Raw genomic sequence first — 26,693 nt, forward strand, 5'->3', positions numbered from 1 at the left:
TATTTTAATAAGTTTATATGTTTTTACTTCGGAATGGTGTCAATGTGATACCTTAACTAAATTTGGTACTGCGAATTTATACGAAAACGATACCAAACATGGCCTCGTAGCTTTACTGTTGTAGAAGTCAAAATAAAATTGAGAGCCCTAAATTCTTATTACTTGGCCAAACTTGTGTAGAAGGAAAAGGTAAAATAAAAGTCTTCGGCAGGAATATAAGACACAAATATATTTTTTTTTGCGTTACTATTTCATTCATCAAATATAAACATACCTTGATTATACTATTCTAGTGAGATCCTCATAGATAAACAAAAACATTTACTTAAAAAATTACAAGGTCGAAATGTCACGGAACTTGTGAGAGTAATATGTGAAAAATATAAACTTTTATGACAAAAAAAATCTGGACACAATTTAAGAATCACCCAATTGCGTCGAGGAATCATCTGTATTTTTGCTTGTTTCATTACCTCCTCGCTTCTTTTTTGTCCTTTGTATTCTGTAGCAATTTGTTAGATCTGAAAATAAAGATAACTTGCGTCGTCACGGATGTCGATTTATAGGTTTTAGGGAGTGCAGAATTCGAAAACGATGATCATTTTATAATCCAAGATGGCGGCTACGTATTTTGTCATAAAAGTGGAATCCAAAATAGTCATCATTTTCGAAATCTGCGCCCCCTAAAACCTATAAAACGACATCCATGACGACTTTTATGACATAGTGACATAGTGCATGGCCGCCATCTTGGAATCCAAAATAGTCATCATTTTCGAAATCTGCGCCCCCTAAAACCTATAAAACGATATCCATGACGACTTTTATGACATAGTGCATTGCCGCCATTTTTAAACTGAAAATGTTATCATTTTCGAAATCTGCGCCCCCCAAAACCTATAAAACGACACCCATGACGACTTTTATGACATAGTGCATGGCCGCCATTTTGGATTCCAAAATGGTCATCATTTTCGAAAGCGGGGCCCCCTAAAACCTATAAAACGACGTACATGACGACTTTTATGACATAGTGCATGGCCGCCATCTTGGAATCCAAAATGGTTATCATTTTCGAAATCTGCGCCCCCTAAAACCTATAAAACGACACCCATGACGACTTTTATGGCATAGTGCATGGCCGCCATTTTGGATTCCAAAATGGTCATCATTTTCAAAATTGGGGCCCCCTAAAACGTATAAAACGACATCCATGACGACTTTTATGACACAGTGCATGGCCGCCATTTCGGATTCCAAAATGGTCATAATTTTCGAAATCGGCACTCCCTAAAACCTATATATCGACACCCATCTCGACTTTTATGACAAAGTGTTTTGCTACCATCTGCATGCAAGACATTTCTATTCTCCTTATTTATTTCTCCTCTTAAGTTAGGTAATTTATAATATGAATATAAAAGTAAAATATAAAAACATTTACAAAACAATATAAAATACATATAAACACATTATAAAAAACCTAACCTAGATTGCCGCCGGCAGCGGGGCTTGGCCCAAGCTGCCGGTGGTCAGGGCCGCAGAGTGAGGAACCGACGTACTATACGCGCCGTGTCCAAAATTACCGCCTTCTGCATCTGACCCTTGATCCAACCACCCAGCGAGAGTCTCTCTAGGTGTTGGTCGAGACTCTTCGCTATTAGACCGTTCACTGAAACGACTATCGGGACAATGATCGTCGAATCAACATCCCACATGGCGGTTATCTCGTGAGCCAAGTCTAGGTACTTACTGGACTTGTCCTTCTCGGCCTTCACGAGATTCTCATCATGGGGGATGGTGACGTCGGCGAGCACGGCCCGGCGCTGCAATCGGTCTATCAGCACGATGTCAGGCTTATTGGCGACAATAGTCCTGTCAGTGATGATAGATCGATCCCAATAGAGCGTGGCACGACCATTCTCGAGAACAGGCGCAGGTAAGTACTTGTAGTACGGTACTTCGCGGTCCACAAGGCCATACAGAAGAGCAAGTTGCTGGTGAATAATCCTGGCTACGAGATTATGTCTGTGCAAGTACTCGCCGTTAGCAAGATGAGAACAACCGGAAATGATATGCCTGAGTGACTCTCCGGGACGGCGGCATGCCCGACAAATGTCGACCGTACCATCCTTCAGGATATATTTCCGATAGTTGTTCGTCATCATCACTTCGTCCGCAATTGCACAGGCAAAACCCTCGGTTTCTCCGAAGAGGTCCCCGAATCGTAACCAGTTCACCGACGCGAGCAGGTCCACATCGGGTCCCGTGAGGGCCTTGTAGAACCGCCCGTGTAGCACCTTACTCTCCCATGCCGCCTTGCGATCCGCAGTACTTAGTACCACAGGTTTGCGCCAGTTCTCATTTGCCAAGGAGAGCGGCGTGAGGTTCCTGTCTACTGCCACCACATCACGATGCATCCCACACTCGTTGTTAAGGAAATAATTCCTGAGATTGTACACCTCGCGGTTGTGGAGATCCTTGGCGTTTAGGAAGCCTCGGCCTCCACACTTCCGTGGGATGTACAATCTCATAACTGACGAGCGTGGGTGTAGCATGCGATGTGTGGTGAGCAGTGACCGGACCCTCCGATCCAGGGCGTCCAGCTCGGTCTGAGTCCACCTTAGTATGCCAAAGGAGTAAGTGAGTAGGGGCATTACCCAGGCGTTGAAGGCGCGCACTTTGTTGCCTCCTGACAAAAGACTGTTAAGGACTTTTGTGAGCCGACTGAAAAAGCGCTCCTTCACCGAACGTCTAATACCCTCGTCCTCAATACCCAACGACTGTGACATACCAAGGTATTTATAGGTTTCTGATTCAGAGATAGATCTGAAAGACATTGTTTCAGAAAGTTGTAAATTTGTTGAATTTACAACCCTCCCCCGCTGTACATGCATAACCGCACATTTATCGACACCAAACTCCATGTGGATGGCACTACTGAAGACTTCGGTGGTTTTCAGTAGCTCCAACAAGTCTTGGCTATTTGGTGCAAATAATTTGAGGTCATCCATGTACAGAAGGTGAGAAATGACTTCACCCTCTCTCCGAAGCCGGCAACCTAGTCCCAAATCCTTCAGCAGGGTGCTGAGGGGATTCAGAGCTAGGCAGAACCATAGGGGACTCAGACTGTCGCCCTGAAAGATTCCTCGTTCAATCCTTATAAAATCCTGCGGGCCAGGTCGGTCATCCCCGCCTCCTGGTTGACGAAGGACTGTGGTCGACATTTCTATTATTTTTACGTACAAAAATGGCCCCCTGTCAACTTTCAATCGAGATTTAATCGATAATTTATTCGATTAATATTCAGATTAATTCAATTTCAATCTATGTTAGGTCGACTAAACTAATCGCGATTAAAATTTGAGAATTAACTTTTTTTATTCCATTAATTAGTCGAATAAACAGTTAATCGATTAATGCCCATCTCTGACCACGGCATTTTTACACTTTGAGAATATCTGAAAACAAATCAACACAAGGAGCCATTTTGCAAATCCAGTAACATACCAGTAACTTTGTTATTACTTTTGACAGCGCGTGTCATGTGTCAACACAGAGTCGACACAAAGTCGAAACATTGCAACTACTTTGTGACTGCAATATTTCTCAGCCTTAAACCATATTTATACATCATAATTAACAAGTTTCGTAGTATGTAAAGCGTTATTTCTGTTATTTAAGTATAGTATACGCATCGAAGTACTAAAAATGCTTCAAATAATATAGTTATGAACACAGGCACTGAGAAGTAAACAATTTCATTTCCGGCTAAACTAAAACAATGTGGTGGCGCGTTGATTATATTACACTTAGTTTATCAAATCACACGAGCAGTTTAATTCCCCATAATAATTTAAGTCATATTGTAATATAAATGCAAACAATATATAATTACGTCTTGTAATCCGTTTTAGAGATGGCGTATTAATGTCACTTATTTTTATTTAAGTATTTTTCCATCTGACAGTTTCCATTTGACAGGAACAAAATGAACGAATGAACGAATGATTTTGGCATAAAGTAGTCGCAAACCCGAAACAATGTGTGCACACGGCGACCACACTTTATGTCACTTTGTGTCATGTGTCGACCCTTCCCCATTTCTGGTAACTGTGTCGACACGGCGACGACTCTGCGACTGGAATTGTGACCGAAACAGACGGTGTCGACACAAGATGTGTCAACACCGCGTCGTAACGGCGACTGGAAATGGTTGTATGGGACAATTGTGCAGCGAAAATCTTAACTCGGCAATTCCATGTATATCCTCTAAGAGCATGCCAAGATTTTGCTACGTACCGGATCAAGTAGGTAATGCAAGCACAGCGAAACCATTCAAAGGTTTATAGCAACGCACACCTTAATACCGTCTTCATTGAGGCAAGACAAGCTTTTGAAAGGCATCAAACGAGTAGCCCGATATTGTGAGGCATCTAGTTTATTTTCGCGACGCGAGCGACTCGAGATTGCACTCGTAGTATCAGTGTGATGCAGGTCGCGACACAAAACATCCGATAGAGCGGCAGAGTGTAATTTCACTCGAGTGCCCCACTCGCTACGGCCCCAGACGTGGCAATCAAGGGACAAGTGTACCCCATCCTGCCCCATCTCCCCCGTCTGCCTTTAAAATAACATTAGGGAATGCATCACACATAGCATATATCATATCTATCTTAAGCTACGTGTAAGTAAAAATACGTTGGGGTTGAAAGCTGTTAAAGAATAACAAGTGCTTGGAGGTTGGTTATAAATGTTATAATGGAACCCAATGTTATTGTGGAAGTATGCGGGACTTTAAAGCAAAATGTTGGACGGTTAAAAATATAACTTTGCAAAATGCAGTGGACTTTTGCACACGAGGGTAAAACGTTAAGTAAGAGAGTGGAGTAATAAAGATAAGCCATGTGGGTAGAACTATGTAGATACAAGTTAATGTAATAGCTTTGTCGGTAGTAAATTACTGCCAGCAATTTCAAGTGAAATATGTTAAGTTTCCACCGATGAAAGGATAATTTCATGTGAATTTAATTGCTAGCGGGAATCTGACGCGAACTATTAAGTTTTGTACCTATCTGAATTTCATTAATTTGATGTAGCTTTGTAATAATATTGCATATAAGCAGCTTTGGTTTAATATAAAAATCAGTCATATTATATTGTAATCTACATATATAATCCATTAGGATTAAAAGCCGATTTCGGGAAAGTTGGCTATTGAGTCTGTTCGGAATGATAAGAGTCGTGGAATGTATTATTGGGCCCCATATATTCCACGACTCTTCTCTTTCCGCACAAACTCTATAAAACTAGTAATCTCTAATCAAAAATATTCCAAAAACAGATTTCTACTCAGACCAAGAACAGATACTGGCGGCCTAGCCAAGATGACAATCGCTATCGCTTCGCCATCGAATGTGTCTCTCTATCACTCTCCCATATTAGTGTGACAGTGACAGTTGTGTTTCGTTTGTCTATGCATGTTGTCTACGGGGCCTGAACCGCGGTGGTCATGAATGGGAAACACACGAGTTGGTATTCTCCTGGGACTATGCAAGTAGGCAGGGCACATAGTATATAGTTAATTAGGGTAGTAAGTATGACATTGTAACTTTATTTATTTTCACTACTACTATTCACCCTTGTTCAATGTTCATTTCAACTTGCTTTACAAACTTCATTATAGAGATACAGTTTAATAGTAGGTAAATATCCCAACCAACATTTTGTTCAATTTCAATTTGATGCTTAACAATTAATTTCATAATTAACCGTAAGCAACTTAGTAAAATCAACGATTTATTTTCTGTTAAATCCCTCTCTAATAAAAAGAAAATAGTTTGCATCTAGAAGTGAGCCTTAATGGACCACTAACATAAGTCAACTACGATCATAACCAATTAACCACAAAATTGTATCATTACGAAAATGCAGTATTATAAGAGGTTGTGCGCTCTAGTTACTCAGAACTAATATCAAACGCTGTCAGCATAAAAAGAAATCAAAGAGACAAGAAAAAGTAGATTTTCCCGCTAAACAAGCTGAATTGCCGGAAGCGACAGCCACTACTGCTTCCGATTTAGAAAACAATATAAAGCTGACGATGGGCTTCCAATATTTTCCCGATAATGATGTTTATATAACTTTGAACTAGTGTTGGCAAAGACTCGATTCTTTGGCGTCCTCATCTTTAAGACTTGATGCAGACTTGACTCGATGCTTAGTAGTATTTAGTCATTTAGTCAAGGTTTAGCTCTTTTTAACTTTAATTGAGTCTTCGGTTCATATTTTTTTTAAGATGATAAAACACACACACATTCTATTTTACATACAAATCATTGAATGAATGAAAATATTTATTTTCAGACAACTATTGGCCCATAGACAAATACATTAAAACTAGCATACATATTATTATAAAATATATCTTAAAACTATGGCACACAATTATGGCTGCGATGCAGTTCGCAACCCTGCAGTGTCAGGGAGCCGGCCGCGGAACCGCCGGAACTTGATACTCTTCGGCCAACACTCCTCCTTGGTGAAGGTCGCTAGATGTTCAGTCGGAACGCATTATATTATATAGTATATCATTGTACTGATATACAATATCTTTTAATAGCATCAACTTTTTTCTATTTTTATGTATAAGTTAGAATCCGCCGCCGTTTACAAACGGCGTCGTCAATTTACATACGTTTTCACGTTTGCAAATTGCCGAAGGCAAATTGTTAGTGCGCTCAATAGTGTCAAAGTAAAGGTGATGGTTGTCTGAGGGTGTCCATGGTTTACTGTTTTATAATTTTTTATTAACTTCTATACCACACTACCATCCTCATGGCCACCAGAATCTCAAGGTCACCCAAAACGTTTTTAAACGACGGATTCTTACAATTTGCCTGCGATATACCTAACCTTCAAAATTATGACAGAATCTTTTATAGGAATCACGCTTCGAATAGATTTAAAAAAAGGACAAAGTGATATAATATTTTAAGCACAGATATTATAAATATAAGACTCGAGCTCTTCCCAAATCTACTTTGTACCCTGACGACTCTGTTACTTGTTCAACCCGCTCTGAAATAAATAATAATTCCATTATAGTAGCTTCCGTAGGTTGCAGCCCCTACATTGGCTACATTCGACAAGTGCCTTCCTTATTTGTGTGTTTTCAGAAGCTATTCTGTACAAGAAACTGAACTTTCGATTGTTTATTTATTATAGGGTGGGTGTCATCTAGAATGTACCTACACGAGTCTGTCTTATACAGGATGGAACATTTCTAGAGACTGAGCTGAAAGGATTGTGTTATCTGGATTAAAAAGTAAAATAAAATCATTAAAATGGAATATTTTAATATCAGTGACAACCCTACAAAGTTATTTTACATTTTAAATTGACACATGTCGTGTCATTCAAGAGGATCTACTTGCTAGAGTTGAAACGTACAGAATTTTGCACTAATGTTTTACTAACTGTAGGTATCTCAAAAATGATTAGAAATATTAACGCGATTAATAAGTGAAAAATAAAGTACGTAGGCTAATTCCCCATTTGCGTAAAAGTCCTTCGTTCTGTTCCACCCGATATAAATATGACTATTATAGCTGGGGCTACATTATTACTGCTGGATTGTCATGCAAAATCAAATTATTTTTAATCAGAACACGATACCGAATATGTTAAACGGTACACTATTTTTGTTACACCTTGTTACCTATGTATACAAGGTTAAATCTCTATAACGAGCTTTTACGCGCAGAATAAAGCGCAAGTCTAAAAGCGGCTCAGAAACCTCACAAGCAAATAAGAACAACAATTAGACGGCCTAGCCAGAGCACGTAAGCAGAAGGGCATTAAAGTAGAGTGTCTAATTAAATTAGTTAGCCGTCAGCATAAAGCTCCGTTTGGGCGACGGCGGAGCATTTGAATCGCGCTGTTGTGAAGGCAGCGCACGTCGCGCACTGAATCAATTCCGCGTCAGCCGACGCTCGACAACACGACTCGAGGTACGCAGCAAGCATTCGCACCACTGACTTTTTATTTTACGTTGGGAAAATGCGTTTACGCATGCCACCTGGTCCAGGGGAACCAGGCGGGATGACGGACTAACCAGTGGAGGACTACCGTCTAAAACCACCAACGGGTCCGCGGTGTCGGCACTCACCGTCAGCTTGCCACAAGCTGCCCCCGCGGGCTTATTATTATTATTATTTGTATGTCTTTTCCATATCTCGGGACCATGGGGTCCCGGACCTTTGGGAGGCGTACGTGGGGCCGAAGCCAACAGCGCAGAGACCCTTTAAGACACTTTAATTTAAAAGCAAGGGATACACGTGGCGGATACCATCCCCGAACGCACAATGTAATACATCCGGAGATGGTCCCCGCTAGGTGCAAAGACTATTGCAGTGCAGCACTTTAGTGCTGCGATGGGAACTAAGGTCATGGGCTATAGATTTGAAAGTTGGATGGACTGGATAATGGGCTATGGGAGAGACTAGCGGACACCTGCCGTGACAAGCAGTCTCAAAATTGTAAATGACAGGTGGTGACTCGCCAACTCATTGAGTGGGCCCCGCAATGGCCGCACGCACAGTGCGACAACAGGACAACACTTTGGAGTGGCTGTGAGGTTGTCGAGAGGTGAGTCTGCGGTAGCCAGATCCCGGTAATCCGTTCAGCAGGCCGCCGGCGTTATGACATTTTACACTTCCAACCTGGAGCATAGGTCCCGCTCTTGCGACTCCACTCTGGCCGGCCAATCAAGGCAAGCACAGAGGCGAGGGCCAGATGACAGGGCCCTCTGGAATAGGGGTCCGCGGTGTCGCCACTCACCGTCAGCTCGCCACAAGCTGCCCCCGCGGGGTTATTATTATTATTAATATCAGTGTCAGCGTGGGTAGACTCCCCACAAGGTGGACTGATGACCGTGTAAAGGTCGCGGGAGTCCGCTGGTTGCGGTTGGCGAAAGACCGGTCATTGTGGCACTCTTTGGGGGAGGCCTATGTCCAGCAGTGAACGTCCTCTGGCTGATATGATGATGATGATAAATATCAGTTTCACATTGTTTTCCATATTATATGCGACTAAACTAATGTATTTACTAGTATCTTTATTAGATATGTAAATACAGTGTTCATAATGCGAATACCTCGACTTGGCTGGGATGCACTCGCCACCATAAAGGGGCGATAAATTTCAAATAGTGCTACTATCTCGTGTAATGTAAACGTTGTCTAGTTAATCGGAAAATATCTTCAGCATCCCTTTACTGGCCTTTAATACACTGAGCTTCTTTTATTTTGCAAGAGCAACAGCATAGACAAGTCTTGTATGTAAAACATAAAGGTTTTGAATACCTAACATGTATTTACTCTTTGTTTGAGTCTTGTGACTTGCAGGTGGTTTGCTCTTACATGATCTCTTGCACTTTGCGACTATACATTGACAGTTGGCACAGTTGATCTTGGCACAGGAGTCTTGAGTGCATTAAGATCGGGACTTGCATTTAGTGGGGGGAAGGTGGAAGGTTGGAAAATTCGACTTCTTTCGACACCACCTAAAGACAAACTGTGCCAAGTGTCAGCGCATAGTCAGAAAGTGCAAGGTTCCCTTACAACAAATAGCAAAATAGCTATTGTGAAAGTTAGTTTTCGTTATTCGTTACTTTTTTGAGTCCTGAGCAAGCGAAAGATTACACGAGGAGTCACCAAGTCCGCATCCGGACCGCCGCCCTATTTTATTTTTTTGCTTATTTAATAAACTCAAGGAGAAACGGACCGCCATGGTCATTTTATTTTAAGAACCGGATCCCTGAAGAAACTAATTGGTGACCCCTGGATTACACACTGAATAGATTCACAAGTGCACCTTCTACTAATATAATATTCTAATGTATTCTTAGAGCTGGCGGCAGACGTTAGCGAAACAAATTTGCTTCTACTAGCAGCAGTTCCTGGGGTGAGAAAGTTTACTTTACGCATATCTTAGGTCCGCAATTTTTTTTACAACATTAGGTACATTTTAAAATACATACACATACATACATACATACATTAGGTACATATCACAATAACAGTTGTATATTTAATTATATAATTGGATGGATATAATATCCATCCAATTTCACTTTGAAAAGTAAAATTACGCTGCTGGCAAAGGATATATAGCCGGTCAAAGAAGTATGTCAGTAGCAAAAGGCGCGAAAATAAAATTTTCTTTGCGCCTACAGTTTTTGAATTTTGCCGCTTTTATCTACTGAAGGAAATGGCTTGACAGACAATAGTTTTTTTTAAATCCAGAGATCAAATATAGAGTTCGGTTCGAAAGAGTTCGGTTCGCGCAGGTTCCAGTGTCTTTCCTCCATTTCGGGATTATCTAAGCGAAAATAAGACATTTAGGGGATCATAACATAAGTAATTATAGTATTATTAGGTAGTTTATTGCTCCTGATTCTTCGGATACCATTAAAGTGCAGGAAGCCTTTGAAGCTAGCACCTATTCGTAATTAACTAACATGAGCTTTTACCGTCGTTCCAAATAGGGGGCTGGTAAGCTGGTATTTATGCGTTTCCGAAAAAAAATATTAGTTCTGAGGAAGTGCTCTCTCTTTCAGTAATTTTTTGACTTTTGACAAGCTAATGATTACAAAATTGAACCACAAGCGTAGCGAGTTGAAAAGAGGAATCTTAAGAATTGCGAGGGTTTCAAGGCACGAGGTAAACAAACTTTGCTTATGAGTGAAACACAAAAATTTTCATCACAACAACATTACAGGCGAGGAAAATACTAGGCAACTATAAAACATTAAATACAATCAAACCTAATCAAATCAACGTTGTTAAATATTTATCATTCAAATTCATCATTTATAAGTAGTCTACCAACCAATATAAAAGGAAACTACTCTAAATTTGCATCTAATTACTTTGCCACACTTTGTATCGTAAATAACTATTACTAACTACGTTTGTATTTAGTAATTATAATTAGTCTGGTATGGTCTAATTCTATAAAGGTGGCCACTGATGAGCCTGCCTACAGTCCAAATAGCGTGGCTGCAATCCAAAATCGGTCCGTGAATGTCAAAAACGTACAATGTTTAATATTAGTATGCCGTCCATTTGGATGAATCCATTGTAACGGCATCCATTTGGAAGGCTCGTCAGTGGCCTGCTTAAGAACCTATAAAAACAATATATATACCTGCCTACCTAAATAATTGTGCAGTAGTCCATGTCTAGTTATTATTCGTTTCAAACAATAAAGTACCTACCCTAGGAAATTCATATTATAAGTATTGCGAGCGCACAAAGGGTGCATGCGTACTTACATCTAAACAATGTACGCCATCGCTACCTCGCCGCGCCGCTCAAGTGTTACAAGAGCTAAAATGATGCTTTACACATATTAACACTTTCAGTTATTAATATGAAGATGCATGAGTGCGACAAAAGCCCGCTATCATTATTGCAGTTCATTGAAAATAAGGGTCGCAAAATACGTACTTACCTACCTATACTAAGTTCGCCTTTAGTATGTAACTTCGCCTTAACTAGCATTAAATCATAATGCAACTATAAATATGTAGCTGTTATTTCTGTTATTCTTTATATATTATTTTTAAAGATATCTGGCAATGTTGGTCTACCTGTCCGGGTGCATAAGACAGTCCCTTTTGCTTAGCAGTCTTGAAACTCATATCCACATTCAGAGTTTTAACAGGTATTTCTGATTGGAATATAATACTTTGGTTTCAACTATCATCATTTACGAGTATATAGGTAGCCGCTTGGTTCCATCTAAGTGCACCTTTTCATAATGAGTATTGACGTACAGTGTAAACTCCATATAGCGACACCCAAGGGACTGGACGTTTTTTGACACTATAGAGAGTTTTCGTTATATAGAGAGAAATAAATGTGAAAGTAAAGCAACCACTTATAGCCAATAATTGTCGACGTTATAGGGAGTGAATCGTTATATCGAATAACGTTATATGGAGTTTACACTGTATTTCTGATTGGAATAAGTATAATACTTTGGTCTCTACTATCATCATTCATAGGTAACGGCTTGGTTCCATCTTAAAGTGCACCATTTTTCATAATGAGTATTGACGTATTATGATTTATGAAACGCCATTTTAGCGGCACCAACGCACCGGCGATGGCGCCCCCGGTGCATGCAGCTCGCGCCGAGTAGCCCACTTAAGCAAAATTAGCTTCTTCTGTAAGCGTAAAGAACACTATCGGATGTTTTGTGCCGGCTCTAATACGTCCCCCGTTTGACGTTCCTAGATTAAAAGGCAAGGGGGCGCGCAGACGCTGAAGATTTCATAGTCCTAGTACAATAATAGCTCATGAGGCTAGGATCGTATTAGTCCTTTAGTCTTTGTACTAGTAAGGGTGCGATTTGTCAATAACTGTCTGACTGGGGGAGTTTATCGGGCTAGCGCAGTGAATGCATCTTTAGTGCGTGTGTAGGAATCCTTTGGGTACAGATATGGCTTTGTGGTTAATTAATGCATGCCCTTATTGGGAGCCGCTTGTTAGTCGCATCTTACTTGTTTGTTTGAAAATGTAAGCTGAATTAAATTCCATATCAGCCAATTAGGAAACCCTTTCTATCTCTAGTTTTATGGTGAACTTTATATTGTTTTCGTTATAAGATTAAAGATAAGAAATTAATAAACGGAATGATAAGATAGCATATTATAAATAAGTAATAGCCTAATAAGTAAGTATAATTACAAACATAAGTAGTAAGTACTTACAGTTATGCCTTCATGGTCACAATGTAAACACGTGTGTCCTTTGGCATACAAATTTACCACCATCTAAGTAAATAAGTACTATCACATGCTTAATTTTAAGTTTGACTCGAAAATTATAATTCGTAATGCTACGGGTAAATTTATCTATTACTATTACTGTATACATAGGTACCCGAACTTCATATTAGGAAGATTTAGTAAGCCTTAGTATGGCCATGCAAATAAACTCGAAAGAAATTTTGAAAATGTAACAATTGACTGACATGTCAAACTCCATCATCAAGCCATAGGTACCTATGGTCCACACTTGACTTTATCTTATTCTTTAGCAGTTTAAAAAGAATACAAATTATATATTTCTATTCTTTTTACACGGCTAATGAAATAAATTACAAAGGTATTTAAACATGGTGACTATCAAGTTTAGGATAAGGTATTCGAATATGCGATAGCATCTGCTAAGTAGGTAAGAAAAAAAAACTCTTCGGTCTGAGCTGTGCTTACAGAAAAGAAAACTCTTAATCAAATTACTACGGAACAATACAGATTTAGCATTTAATACTTTGTAGACACTTTGTTTTCTGTAGTTGCGGCAAATCCACTTTTACTGCAAACGCCTGCTATTCAATTACGAGCAAAGTGCGCCACCGGTGCGTGTTGCATCGTAAACTGTCGTAAGGCGCTATGACGCCGTGGTCGACCGTTAAATGTTACGTTGGTTGTATTGTAAACAATTTCACAGCAACAAATGGTTTGCTTTTACCAGGATAAATCAAGTATATAAATCCTTAAACTTTTTTTAATAAACGTGTATTAATTAACGTTACCTAACATTAACAAGTCAAGACATTTTTTGTAAATGTGAACATTAATCTGTTGGCAACTGGAAGTAAATCGTTTAATACCATTGTAAATTAAACGAAGAAGGAACTTTCGGCAGACGATATGTAAAAGAAACTTAACATTTTAAGCCACAATATATTTCCATTACAAACTTGTTACTCAATGAACTTAACCTTCACAGCGCCAACTTCGTTCCCAAATGTAGGGTTCGGTCAAACTTCCCCGCTTCAGACTTGGCACAAAGTGAATCGTTTATATTTCGATCTGTGCGCTCCAGTACTCCCCGAAGACCGGCGCAATAAACTTCCTTTTATTGTAATTTTGTTTTGTTACTAACTCCGAGCCTTTAGGTCGGACCGAGTCCGAAGTTTCGGCGTTTACAAAACTACGGCGATTCATATAAATTATAAACCCCAAAATGAAATTTAATTCTAGCCGCCTTGTCGCTAAAACCGTAATGCTTTCGGAAAAGTTTTGATGTCAGATGATTTAGTAGTTGTACAGAATGTTTTAAAGTTTGGCTCTCCAAATGGTGACTATTATTTCGCCAAGTTTGAAAATTTTAGTTTAAACTTTGACAGTGCAAAATCCGCGACAAGAAATCTAGATAAAATCTGTGTACCTTTCATTAGTGGGTACCTACCTAAATAGTAAAAGTTATTAACTACTATTTATCAAATATAGTTAAATCTTCTTTAGCAATAAATGAAGGCTCAGGGGAGCTAGCCAAGAAGACAATGGTACATCGACAAACTCAATACGAATAGAAAAAAAACCGGCCAAGTGCGAGTCGGACTCGCGTTTCTAGGGTTCCATAGGTACTCACGCTCACGCTTGACTGCACATTTCTAATAGGTTTTCCTGTCATCTATAGGTAAAGAACTATTTTGTGTATTTTTTTCAAAATTTTAGACCCAGTAGTTTCGGAGATAAAGGGGGGGGGGCATGGTAATTTTTGGCTATTTTTTTAAATAACTTTGAACCTATGTATTTTAAAATATAAGAAAAACATGTCCATCTTTGGGTCACTAATTTACATATGTGTACCAAATTTCAACTTAATTGGTCCAGTAGTTTTCGAGAAAATAGGCTGTGACAGACGGACAGACAGACAGACGCACGAGTGATCCTATAAGGGTTCCGTTTTTTCCTTTTTAGGTACGGAACCCTAAAAATGTATCGGCATGGCAGATATGCTACGAAAAGTCACGTGAATGTTTTCATACATCATTTATATTTCCATTGGCGTTTTCTATTAACGATTGCCATCATGGCTAGGCCCAGAACTGAGGTATCCCTAATATATAGGATAGTTTTATCAATCATCATCATCAGACGCCACGCAGACGAAGTTGTGGGCAGAAGCTTAGTTACCTGTAAAGTATTTAAATAGATATGTAGTGTGTCTAGCTGTATGTGTTACTTTGTTATATAAATTAGGTAACTTTTAAATTTAACTAAAAACAAATTTGAACCTTAACGTTTGATTCTTGGGATTAGTTGTCAAGCGGACCTCAGGCTCCCATGAGCCATGGCAAAATGCCGGGATAACGCGAGGAAGAAGAAGAACGTTTGATAAATAAATATTAAATAGTCATAAAGTTACTTATTGCATTAAAGATTGACAGGGGGCCTGAAGGACTATTTATGCTAACTAACATAACTATCCCATAAAATATTCATCAGGCTCTAAATTAAATGAATAAGGCCTCAACAACTTAGATAGTTTGAGCGGATGAGTTAGCAGATACGTCGCCGGCGATCGAGCACTCCTCTTGATGGATGGCGCGACAACCCTCGGGCTCAACTCATTGAGGGGGAATTACACGGAGACGTTGACGAATTGCTCCTCCACACACAGATAACACTATTGAATTTAAAACTTCCACTGACCAGTCTCAGCCAATTTGTCCGGACTCGAGGACACATCATTAAAGCGGTTGGAATTTCTCTATTTGTAACAGTCCAACGCTGTGTTCCAAACTCTTGGGAATTCGTGTTTTAAAGTAAAAGATAAATAAGATAAGGAATGAAAGCAGCTTGTTTACAGATATTTTTAGGTACGGTCAACTAAATAAAACCCTATATTGAACTAAATGTAATATTCGCCCATTTCAAGATCGTTTCATAGGTATTGCTCCGGGGCTCCATTTCCAGAAAATCTAGGCTGACAACGTCCATTACGCCGGATAGGTCTACCTAAAGCTGGTTATTGCGATGCAGGTACTATCATTTTATTATTACAAGCTACTATTTGACTTATTAATTCAAACCTGAGACTAATAGGCCTATTCGGATTTCGAGATAATCACAAGATCTTGAGACGATTTAGAGATCAACTAAATCTAGGCACATTAGATATCGACTAGATGTGACTTGGATATCTAAGTCATAACTTGTCGAAATCGTTCAAGAGGACCTCCGAAATCGCGGAAACGTCAAATTTGACATATCTATCTTACAAATATCTTTAAATTATCCGTATCGTAACTTGTTGAAGTCTAGTTGAAATATAATTCATTTTCCGAATCAAGCCGTAATACTTTAACTGAGGCAAGAAAGCAGATTTGAATTTTCGGTCAATTTTATATCGCGTAGGTACACATTTTTACAAAGTAATATCCGCATATTATGTCGACCCTAGAGCGGTAAGTACTATTAGAATTATTAGAACAAATTAAATTATTTTCAGAAAATATTGGAATTTGTTTTCTATTTCAAGCTTAAGCCTAGCCTAGACCGGTTACTATTTATTAAAGTTATAAACAACCGAAAAACCTTGAATAATAAGTTATTAGCAAACATTTCATTTTTGGTACAAGCTGACGTAAAAATTATAATTTTTCAGAAGTTAACACTTCACTAGAGCGATTGTTTTCAGTAGGTAATTAGGTATCCCTTATCATATAAGTACCCTAGAAGATACCTAGAAATTAGTGGTTTAAACTCTCATTTTACAGGGCTCTTCACTTTTATGAACTTAGCAATGAAGCCTGTTCGTTACAAGCGCTGTTTTACAAATGCGTAGCCATGCCAAATCATACGAAATAACGATGGAAACGATTGTCTAACAAACTATGTAACTTTTGATGAGCGTGGCATAGAGGGCTTCGCCTTTCCAAGTAATAACTAAACTCGAGAAAGTTTTCAAAGTATGATTATCTCTACTATTTGAATAGTTATTCCATCAAACCTGGGTAGAATTTTCCTTATGAAAACTCTTTATTCTAAAACAACGCACTTATAAAATTAAACATACTAAGCGGGTCAGCTATTCACAATGATCATCACATTCATCACATCAAATGCTCTATCAATTTGTATTTAAAGATTATCGTGAACACCTCACTTAACACCTCACACGTGACTTTTCATTATGTATACTGTCCCATTTAATCTACAGTCAAATTCTAATACTTATCCGTTGCAAATATTTAATATGTCGTAAGTACCGGGGGGCTTACGAGGTAACAGCCACCGAGACCAGAACCAAAATATTTCATTGCTATTTCTTTTTTTAGAACTACCGTCTTCACTGTTGCTTGAAACGCCTCCAACATTATCTTTGACAACTCTCCGACATAAATCCACATGTACAGGAGCAAATCTTTTTCCTCACACTGCGTACTGAAAATAATAATGTAGAGAAAAAGTGTTAGTGAAATATTTGGTCGTGTCGTGAGAGCCGTGCACATCTGGTACCAAATCAATTTATCGTACGAACGTGACGTTCGAGACCAACGTGCCGAGAGCGGCTTACATGCCTGTGTATGAAGATGTCTCGGATACAGGCAAATATACAAGGACTGGGACGTTCTCGAATTAGGTGAAGTGCACTTAGGCACCGCGTACGATTGGACACATCTCAGTAACCAATGTAGCTACCTACATTGAGCGAGAGACTCATCAAAAGTTATACAATGTATAGGCGAGACATAAAAACATGAAATATTGTACCCATTTCAACTTTTTTGGATGCTTTATGCAGTTTAAAATTGATTTATTTCATTAACCTGGCCATTTCACTAATAAATTAATACGTAATAACTATGAACACATGTAGAATTTGCATCCAACGCCTTAAGTATAATACCAGGTTATCCCTTGTTATATTATGAGATTGTGTACAGAAAACCTGCAAACCCCGCAATTTTCCGTGAATAAAGTAAACAATGGCTTGAACTGCCATCGGTATAACCTCATTATAAAATAACTATATTTTACCGTCTGACAATTCAAAGAAAATTGCAAAAGGGGCATTTTTTTTTGCTTTTTTCGCTAAGACCATGTTATATTTTGCATTGATTAAATATATTAGATAGATAGTGTAATCTTACAAGCCGATTCGAGTTTCAGTTATTTGATCTCATTCCGATATGATACTGATCTGACAGACCGGACCCGAATCGAACCAGCCCTTGTTATTTAACATTAACAGCATATTTCATCATCAATCACATTCACCCAAAAGTTTTAAAGTATTCTACAAAGAAGTTTAGCTAAGAAAAAAGAATGTAACTCTTTTCACTATGGAAATTTGAAAGTAATTCTCATTAACTTAATTCGATAATTTGAGGTAACAGATTGATCCGTTGTTAAACTTAGGTACCTACACAACATAAATGACTTTATTTCACTTTCTAAAGCAGTTAACGACTCCGCCTTTATTCACCTGCTTCCGGTTTCATTATTTTATGTAAATCGTAGCCCGTTGAATAGCATAGGTCGTGGCGGTAGACTCTTTGTTGCAAAACACTGTGTCATAATGATAATGTACTTACAGTAGTTAGTCTATAATCTATCTACTGGGTTGACTTTTCATATAGGCAAGTTTTAATAATGGATCCCTCCATTGTTGCGGTTGACCTTCTCCTAACCTGAGGAAAAATAAAACAAATAAGTAGTACCTATATTTATTTACGACTCTGCTTGCAGATCTGCAGCAGAAGGGTCATACTTATCATAATACCTAATTCCCTATTTTGCAAGATTGTAAAACTAGGTTATAGGTAGCGAGTTAAAGTATTCGAGACGTTCCAATCGGACAAATTAAAACGCGTCTGTTGTGATTGTGACTCATGGTACCGATTAGGGAATATACATACGTCAAAGAGTAGCTACAGTAAATGCCTATATGTGACGTTATCTATAAAAAGGGACCTTATTGTCGATGGCGCTTACGCCATTATTAACGATACTCCGATAGAAATACAATGCCGCGCGATGCTGTGCGGAGTAAGCGCCATCGACAATAAGGTCCCTTTTCATATATAACTAGACGGGCCCGCAGCTCCGCTCGAGTAAATTAAATAAATTTTTGACCCCCCCCCCCCCTCCCCCCTCCTAAAATCATCCAAAAATCATGCTTCGAATGACCCGTTTCCTCCTTCGTCATGCTACCATCATCCGATTTGAAATGACGTAATTTATGAATAGCCCCCAGGGTTCATAACGGTGATAGGGATTTCTTATTTGTACCCGTTATTTGGATAACTTAATACGCAAAATATCTGAAAAAAATTATGTGATTTGATAAAAGGCAAAATTATACTTTTTCATCTACGTAGTTATTTATTTAAAACTCGTTTCAACATAAAATTATTATTTATTTTTATAAGCCTAATTGTAAAAACGTTCATTAGATTAATTTCCGCCTTAAGACGAATATGGACGACCACCGCCATCGCCTTTTGGTACAAACGTACGTACTCCCCATTTCCCTTTCTGAATACTAACATTACTTACTACGGTTATGTGAATCCTGGCTCCAATTTCACCACGGTGACAGGTGCGACAATTGTAAAACATCACTGTTGCTGACGTCACAGGCATCCATGGGCTACGGTTACCGCTTACCATCGGGCGGGCCGTATTCCTGTTTGCCACCATCATTGTTTTATTAAAAAAAACTTTATTATATCGAAAAAAAACAGATATAGGGCCTGGCCTCCGAGAAAAGACAAAACAAAACACACCATGTTTCTCGGTCTTGCGATAGCTCTCGCCAGTCCCCATGGCCGAGGATAAGCAGATCTCGAGCAACTACGTCGTTCCAGCGGTAGGTACCTATGACGTCCAATTGGGCGTCTCCCATTTCGTTGTCCCAAGTACGCTCTCGTCACGGCACGATCCTCTTCCATTCTCTCTAAATGTCCGAGCCAATGTAAGCTTAGCCACTTTTGTCTCTCAGTATTCCGCCAGTATATCGGAACACATCCTTATTTCTATAGCAACAGAGTTATATTACGATATTTGGCCGACTGCTGACTGTACGTTTGCTTATTTTCACCAGGTCGTTTCGCTCAAAAATATCTGAACATGCACTTAAATTTTATCTACCTACATTATAACTTGCTATCAACTTTGTATTTTTGGCCCATCTCGGCAGCCCGGTCCCCGGACGAATTTGTTTGCCGAAGCTGTGAAAGTAAATCTGAATAACATAACTCAAAAAGAAATTTAAAACAACAAAATACAAATTACTATTGATATGGATAAGTCATTATCAGTCATTATATGGCATGTCACTCGTATGGGCATAAACTAAGGTAAAAGGTTGAGGTTGACAGCACTTTTTATTTTACTTCCGAGTAAAAAAGGCCGAAATCACTGCATACAAACATAACAAAAATAATTTTGGTTATTTGAAGTTCGAAACGAAACCAACCGAGAGTTTCCGAAAATAGCCGATAGTCGAAAAATGAAGAATGTTATGAAAATTTATTTTGCTTATTGTAAATTAAATACGCATCGAAAGCGATAGTTTTTATGCTCTAGTTATATTCTCATACTTAGATAATAGATTAGAACAGTTTTTTCTTATCATACGTGCGTCGTATTTGAGAAACGTGTCAAAAACTTTTTTAGAAATTTGTAAGGCGCCATCTCGCTTCTTCCCTCGTTTTTTATCCCGTTCTGGTTTTTCAATTTTATATATATGATAGCCCATATGTAGTTATGGCACGAGTTTAAAGAACTATTATAAGCCCATTTATTCAATTATGACTGTAGTATGGTATTGAGATTTACTCCGGTGGTAGGTAGTGTTATTGGTGTGAACTTGTGAAGTTAATAAGTCTACTCGCATCTCGCATCCAAATGTTACCAGTAAATATGAAAATTATTTAAATTAAATTACCAATTGTTACAAACATCTTTGTTCCTACAATGAAACAGACCTTCTGGAGGAATCTGTGTAGTTTACCACTGCGCTGTCTACCTCGCAAAATTTAAATCATGTTACCATTAATTAGGGTTCCCTCGGGAGTCGAGAATGGAAACGGCTTGGATAAGCATTTTCATTCGCCTGTTGCCGTTACTCAAAATAATCAAGATCACGATAAGATTTACCTCGAAGTGTGAGTTTTGTTTAAGCGGATGCCTACGGTTTTGATAACGATTGTTTATTTAACAATGTAAGAATGTTCAGTCAGCAAAGTTGGTACAGTTCAAATCAAAGTCGTGTTACATCATTTGCCTTAAGGAACACAAAAAAAGTTGCGGTGTCGTGTTTGCGCAAATACGGCAAAGTGGTCTCCATTATTACGTGACCTGAAACAACACCATCGTTAGTGTGCTGTTATACTAAAATTACAGACACAATTAACGCTGCGTCTTACGTAAGCGAAAAACTCGCGAACGCGACGCAACGCGGCGCGGCGGGCCCAAGGCGTTCGGGTTCGCAACGAGATCGCCCACGTAGGACACTTCTATATAGGTATCAAAGGATTGATTTACCTCGCGCCGCTTCGCTTCGCGTTCGCGTGTTGTTCGCCTACTTAGTACGCTGCGTTAATAAACGCCTGTTGAAACATTTATTAATTTAAATGAATACCAAAATGTACAAACTACACAAACAACGTAGCTACCTTTCCAAAGGCATTAAGGCTGAAACGAACAACTTATTTTCTTTCTAGCGTCCTCCTATTTCCGTTTAGCTATGGGTATTTTTTCCGCTTTAACTACGAGTATGTAATTAATTACACCTCGTCAACTACAAGCAAATATGTTTAAATTTATTTCGAATAAGTACCTATATTGGTAGCCGTTATTTAGATAACTACGTCGAAATATTATACATTTATTGTGTAGATATCTTCTATGCGGGGTGAAATTTCATAGACATATATACCTAATACAAGATATACTCGACTGTACTCATTACTGTGAGCAGCTTTTGTTATGAGAGCATCCCTGAAATCGCAATTCGCAATCGTGTTAAATTTTTTGCGATTTCAGAGTGCTGCTATAAAATAAATAAATATTAAATAAATATTAGGGGACATCTTACACAGATCAACCTAGCCCCAAACTAAGCAAAGTACTATGGGTGCTAAGCGACGATATACATACTTATATAGATAAATACATACTTATATATGTCGGACCCTGACACCAGAAAGACGTATTGCAGCGTTATAGTTCATTATTTTAGACGCCTGTATAAAATCGATTATCGAATCGCAATGTTGAGCTACGTATTATTTGGTTGTAACGAAATAAATAAAGTTGCGTAGAGAGTAACGCCATCTATTGGCGCATTGTTGAAATAAAGTTGCGTAGAGAATAACGCCACCTATTGGCGTGTTGTTGAACTAAAATGACAGGTAGAGGCTTTGGAACGTCAAGAGGTTTCTTTCTCTTGGGTGAGCGTAAGCACGAGTTGGCATTTTTGTTATGTTGGTAGACTGGTCGAGCAGGTTTGCCAACTTGACTTGGAGGCGGGAGCAGTGTGGCTCCGCCGCTGGTAGTTCTTCTTGATCGGACCGCGCTAGAGATCGGACGTACTCGTTAGCCAACCTCGTGCCTAACTCGCCGCGTTCCTGAAGGCTTATACCTGAAGGATTATTCTGATAGCTTATAGAATCCCGCGTTCTTTAAACATTTAGCTAAGTGTTTTATTTCAAGTGTTATTTTGATTTCCTATGTTTCATTAGAAGCTTACTTTTGTGAAATAAAGAAAGGATGTGTTTGTGTTGTTTTGAAAAGATTTGTCCCTCTGAGTTTGTTGCCGGTCCCATATAGGGCTAAATCTTCTCATGTCAGAGGCGTAGGGTTGGAGCCGGCCTAACTTGACTTGAATAAAGATTTGAACGGTTTCATGTGATCTTTTCATTTTCAATTTAACTAGTCAACATTCTAAGAGCAATTAGTTCTTTTCATCAGTTAGTTCTGAAGTATAGTAGGCACTAGTATGGTTAACGAGTCCTAATGTTTATTTCATGCACTGGTAGCAATGGTAGCATACTGGTTTAGCTGTGAAGTAATATACATTATCGTACTACCCCCACGCGCCCACCGCCTTTGAGACCATCGGTATTCGACATCTACATAGAAAACACCCATGACTCAGGAACAAATATTAGTGTTCATCACACAAATAAATGCCCTTACTGGGATTCGAACCCAGGACCATCCGCTTCGCAGGCCAGGGTCACTATCCACTAAGCCAGACCAAAAAAAAAGTATAATAAAAAGTATATCTTGAATTGCCTAAAAACATCACCCGGTATAATGGTTATATATTTTTTCCTATGGTTATATATACAATATATTATGTATTCCTAAATTGTGCCTATTTCGAAAATTCAGCGCACGTCAAGCCAGACAAATTCAGCCTCAAGCCAAGTAGCTGGAAACGTGCAGCACCAACAAGTATGATCAGTAAGGCAAATAAACACAGTCTTACGTATACGGAATGATGTAAGGCGCTAAAGTTGTTAAGTACTTGAGTACGAGTAGTTTATGCTCGCGATATCGCTGTCGTTTTGATACAAAATTTGACGCTCCATTTTGTGCAATTGTTCCCCATATATCAAAACTTGATAGGTACAGTATTTTATTTATATTCGTTTATTAAAACACATTCGTAGCTCTCATTTTAAACTAAATATTTAAAAAAAAATTCATTAGGTACTTACTCAATATATAATATTTTATTTTTTTAAGTGAGTATATGTACCAAACAGATACGTCTATGTACCGTCCTAAGGTGTGTAAACAAAAAAAAGGAATGAAAAAATTCACATTGGTAGGTATAAATTTGGATAACTCATTTGGTTAGAGCAATCTGACTAATATTCCGAAAGGTCACGAGTTTGAATCTTAGAGCATTTAATAACTGGAGTGGCCATTATTAATAGCTTACCCCTCTGCCTAAAAACTTGCACAATTATACAAACTTTTGTATGGACTGACATGGCTATTTGTACGTTACGTACAAATCATGTAGAAATAGCAATATATTTGACGTCCCCTCCCCCGCAAAAATATGCAGACTGTTTCGTAAAGAAAATACCGGCGATGACATCTCCAGTTACTAAATGCTCTAAGAAAAAAAAATATAGACCCAGTCTTGTAAAATAAATTTAAAATAAAAAATAGTCACAACTAGATTTTCTAGATACATACAAGATATATAATAGAGTCTCACCTTTAAGTACGTAAAGTACAGGCATATGGATAGCGCGAAATGTGTGCGCTTGTTATAGGTAGTAGCAAACATGGTCTAATAAAACATGGTCTTCTATTCCCAGAGTGACACGGGCCTACGTCAAAATAACATTGCCACTTTATTTCAACATAACATGTTACATGGGTACATTATACCTATGGTTAATAAGTTAAAATATTTCTTTATAATATTATCATTTTCATTTATATGTATTTTATCTTAAATTTTACAATAACACGTCATTTTTAATTATTCGTTAATTAAACAGCATGATGACGTAGGCCCGTGTCAGTTAGGTCATACGCGAATCTCGGAATAGAGTACCAGGCGGAGTATATTATTATACCATGGTAGCAAACAAGCTGGCGGGCCGGATGCCGCGCTCCGTCGGTTGCTCCCCGGAAATCTGACGGGGCATTAACGTCTTCAATATGGGGAGAGAAAAATGGCCAACTTAAATATGTCATAGTGAGGACTCTTAACCCGGTTCAATGGCGCGATGAAAGTGTGGCCGTAAAGGTTATCAGTATGTGAATTATGGTAAGATTTTTGGTGTTAAAATTTTGTTTATTTTGTAGCCAAATCATTACCTAAATTTACCTATACATTGTTCTTTTAAAAGGACGTCGGGATTAAGGTAGATGTAATTTTATGGTATATCGAGTAAAAAGCTAAAAATATACAAGTTATCTGTTTTCGCTATACTACCATACTGTTAACTATAACAACTAAGAAAATCGATAACGGTTATGTAAATTTTCTTAAAAAGAGAATGATTTTTCCTTTCTCGTCAAATTCGGCGTGGTTGAGCTTTTACGTGTTTTTTTTTTGTTTTTGTCGTATATGACGTTTTCAAAGATTCAGATTGCAAAAATATAAAAGTCTACCTTCACATTGTCGTAATGAATACTTATAGAGAGGAAAAGAAATGGCCAACTTAAACATGTCACACGAGGACTCTTAACTTGACCTAGTTCAATGCGAGTGTGTGCTTAAAGGTAAAAGGTAAAAAGATCTGAGATTTATGAGTCAACGTATACGTACGTTGTTTTAACCTTTTTATTATTTTGTTAAATTCGAAGCCTATTTATTTCATATCTCTGCAATATCATGTTTGTTTTTTACTACTTGATGATGACTAATAAACCGCTGAACCGATTAAGATAATATTAGGTAAAGAGACAGTTTGAGGCCCGAAGAAGGACATAGGGCAGTTTTTATCAATCATCATCATAACTTCATGCAGATGAAGGTGCGGTTAGAAGCTAGTACTTTATATATAGGCAAACATGTAGGTACCTACTCATGTATTGCTAAATCATCATATGGATGTACCAATTCATCTGACCATTTTACTCATTCCGAATAATCTTTCTAGCATAAAATGTTTCCGAGCTATGTCACGAGCACGCAATGTGATCACACATGAAGCGGTTTAATAAGCATAATAATTTCCAATAAAACTGTATGTAACACATGGGGGCGCACAGTGGGCCGAAGATTTCCCATTACATTATCATACAGACGGCCGACTCACGCGTTGGCGGTGTGGATTGGGCTGTAACCATACAAATATAACAAGCTTGGAGGGTTAACTAACGCTCAAAATCTGTTCTATGGCAAATAAGGTAGAAAATGCCGGCACACATTATATTTATTTGCGTAGATGTACATCAATTACTTGTACTTTTATACACATTATAAAATTTTGAAAACCCTCAATTTAGTATTTAATATTTTTTGAAATTTAGTATTTACCTTGCCTACAATCAGGGTGACATTTAAATCGTACACCAAACACGAAAATGAGAAAACAAGCCGACTAGTATAAAAGTGTGCTATCTGAGAAAACATCACACAGAAGTTAAGAAAATTATTTTCGCATCCTTATTCTTCTTCTTCTTCTTTGTCGTTATACTCTTTGCAGAGTGTCGTGGTCAACTGCTGACATCAGGCACAGATGTTGCTTGCCGTACGATTTCTCGCCATTTTCCGCGGTTGGAGGTCATTCTGGCAAATGCGTTCAGGGGTCTTTCCATGGCAGATTTAATTTGGTCAGTCCATCGCATAGGTGGCCTTTTACGCGGTCTTGTTACGTTTGTTCTACCTACCCTGCACCACTAGACGCTATATGGAGTCATTGTTTCGCCTTGAGACGTGACCGAAGAAACTGAGTATGCGGGTCTTTACCCTTATTACCCATCTTCTTTTAAATAAGGTAAAGTGCTATTGAATAATTTACAATCTTATTAAAGCGAAATGACTATTTAGCCACGCAATATCATGGTCGTGTAAGTAGCTAGGTATAATGAAATCAGTTTATGGTGATAGGAAATCCTACATGCAGTTAAAAGCCACTTCATGGTGGATAATAACTATATTATCTACGGTTGTAAACGTGATTCTATTTTGTGGTTGTATAAATACCTATTAAATAGGTGGTTCTATAGGGAATAATTTTGTTTAGTCTGTTCCCTTATATGGGTTATGCTCAAAAACATAGTTCACATGCACAGTTCGGCCCATTCGCACTTTTCCTAATGAAGCGGGAGTCATTTTGATAATGTCATTACATGCCACTGCATGTTGAATATAATTGTTTGTAATTATATATAA

The 26,693-nt window shown here is 38.4% G+C and overlaps 1 long non-coding RNA gene across 1 annotated transcript in view; it reads left to right on the plus strand.

The window, feature by feature from the left end:
• The window catches only part of LOC134796061 (uncharacterized), a 540,671-nt gene that overhangs the window by 415,230 nt on the left and 98,748 nt on the right, over positions 1-26,693 (plus strand). The window lies entirely within an intron of this gene.

This window comes from Cydia splendana, chromosome 13 (genome assembly GCF_910591565.1).
Source record: "Cydia splendana chromosome 13, ilCydSple1.2, whole genome shotgun sequence".
NCBI classification, from domain to species: Eukaryota; Metazoa; Arthropoda; class Insecta; order Lepidoptera; family Tortricidae; genus Cydia; species Cydia splendana.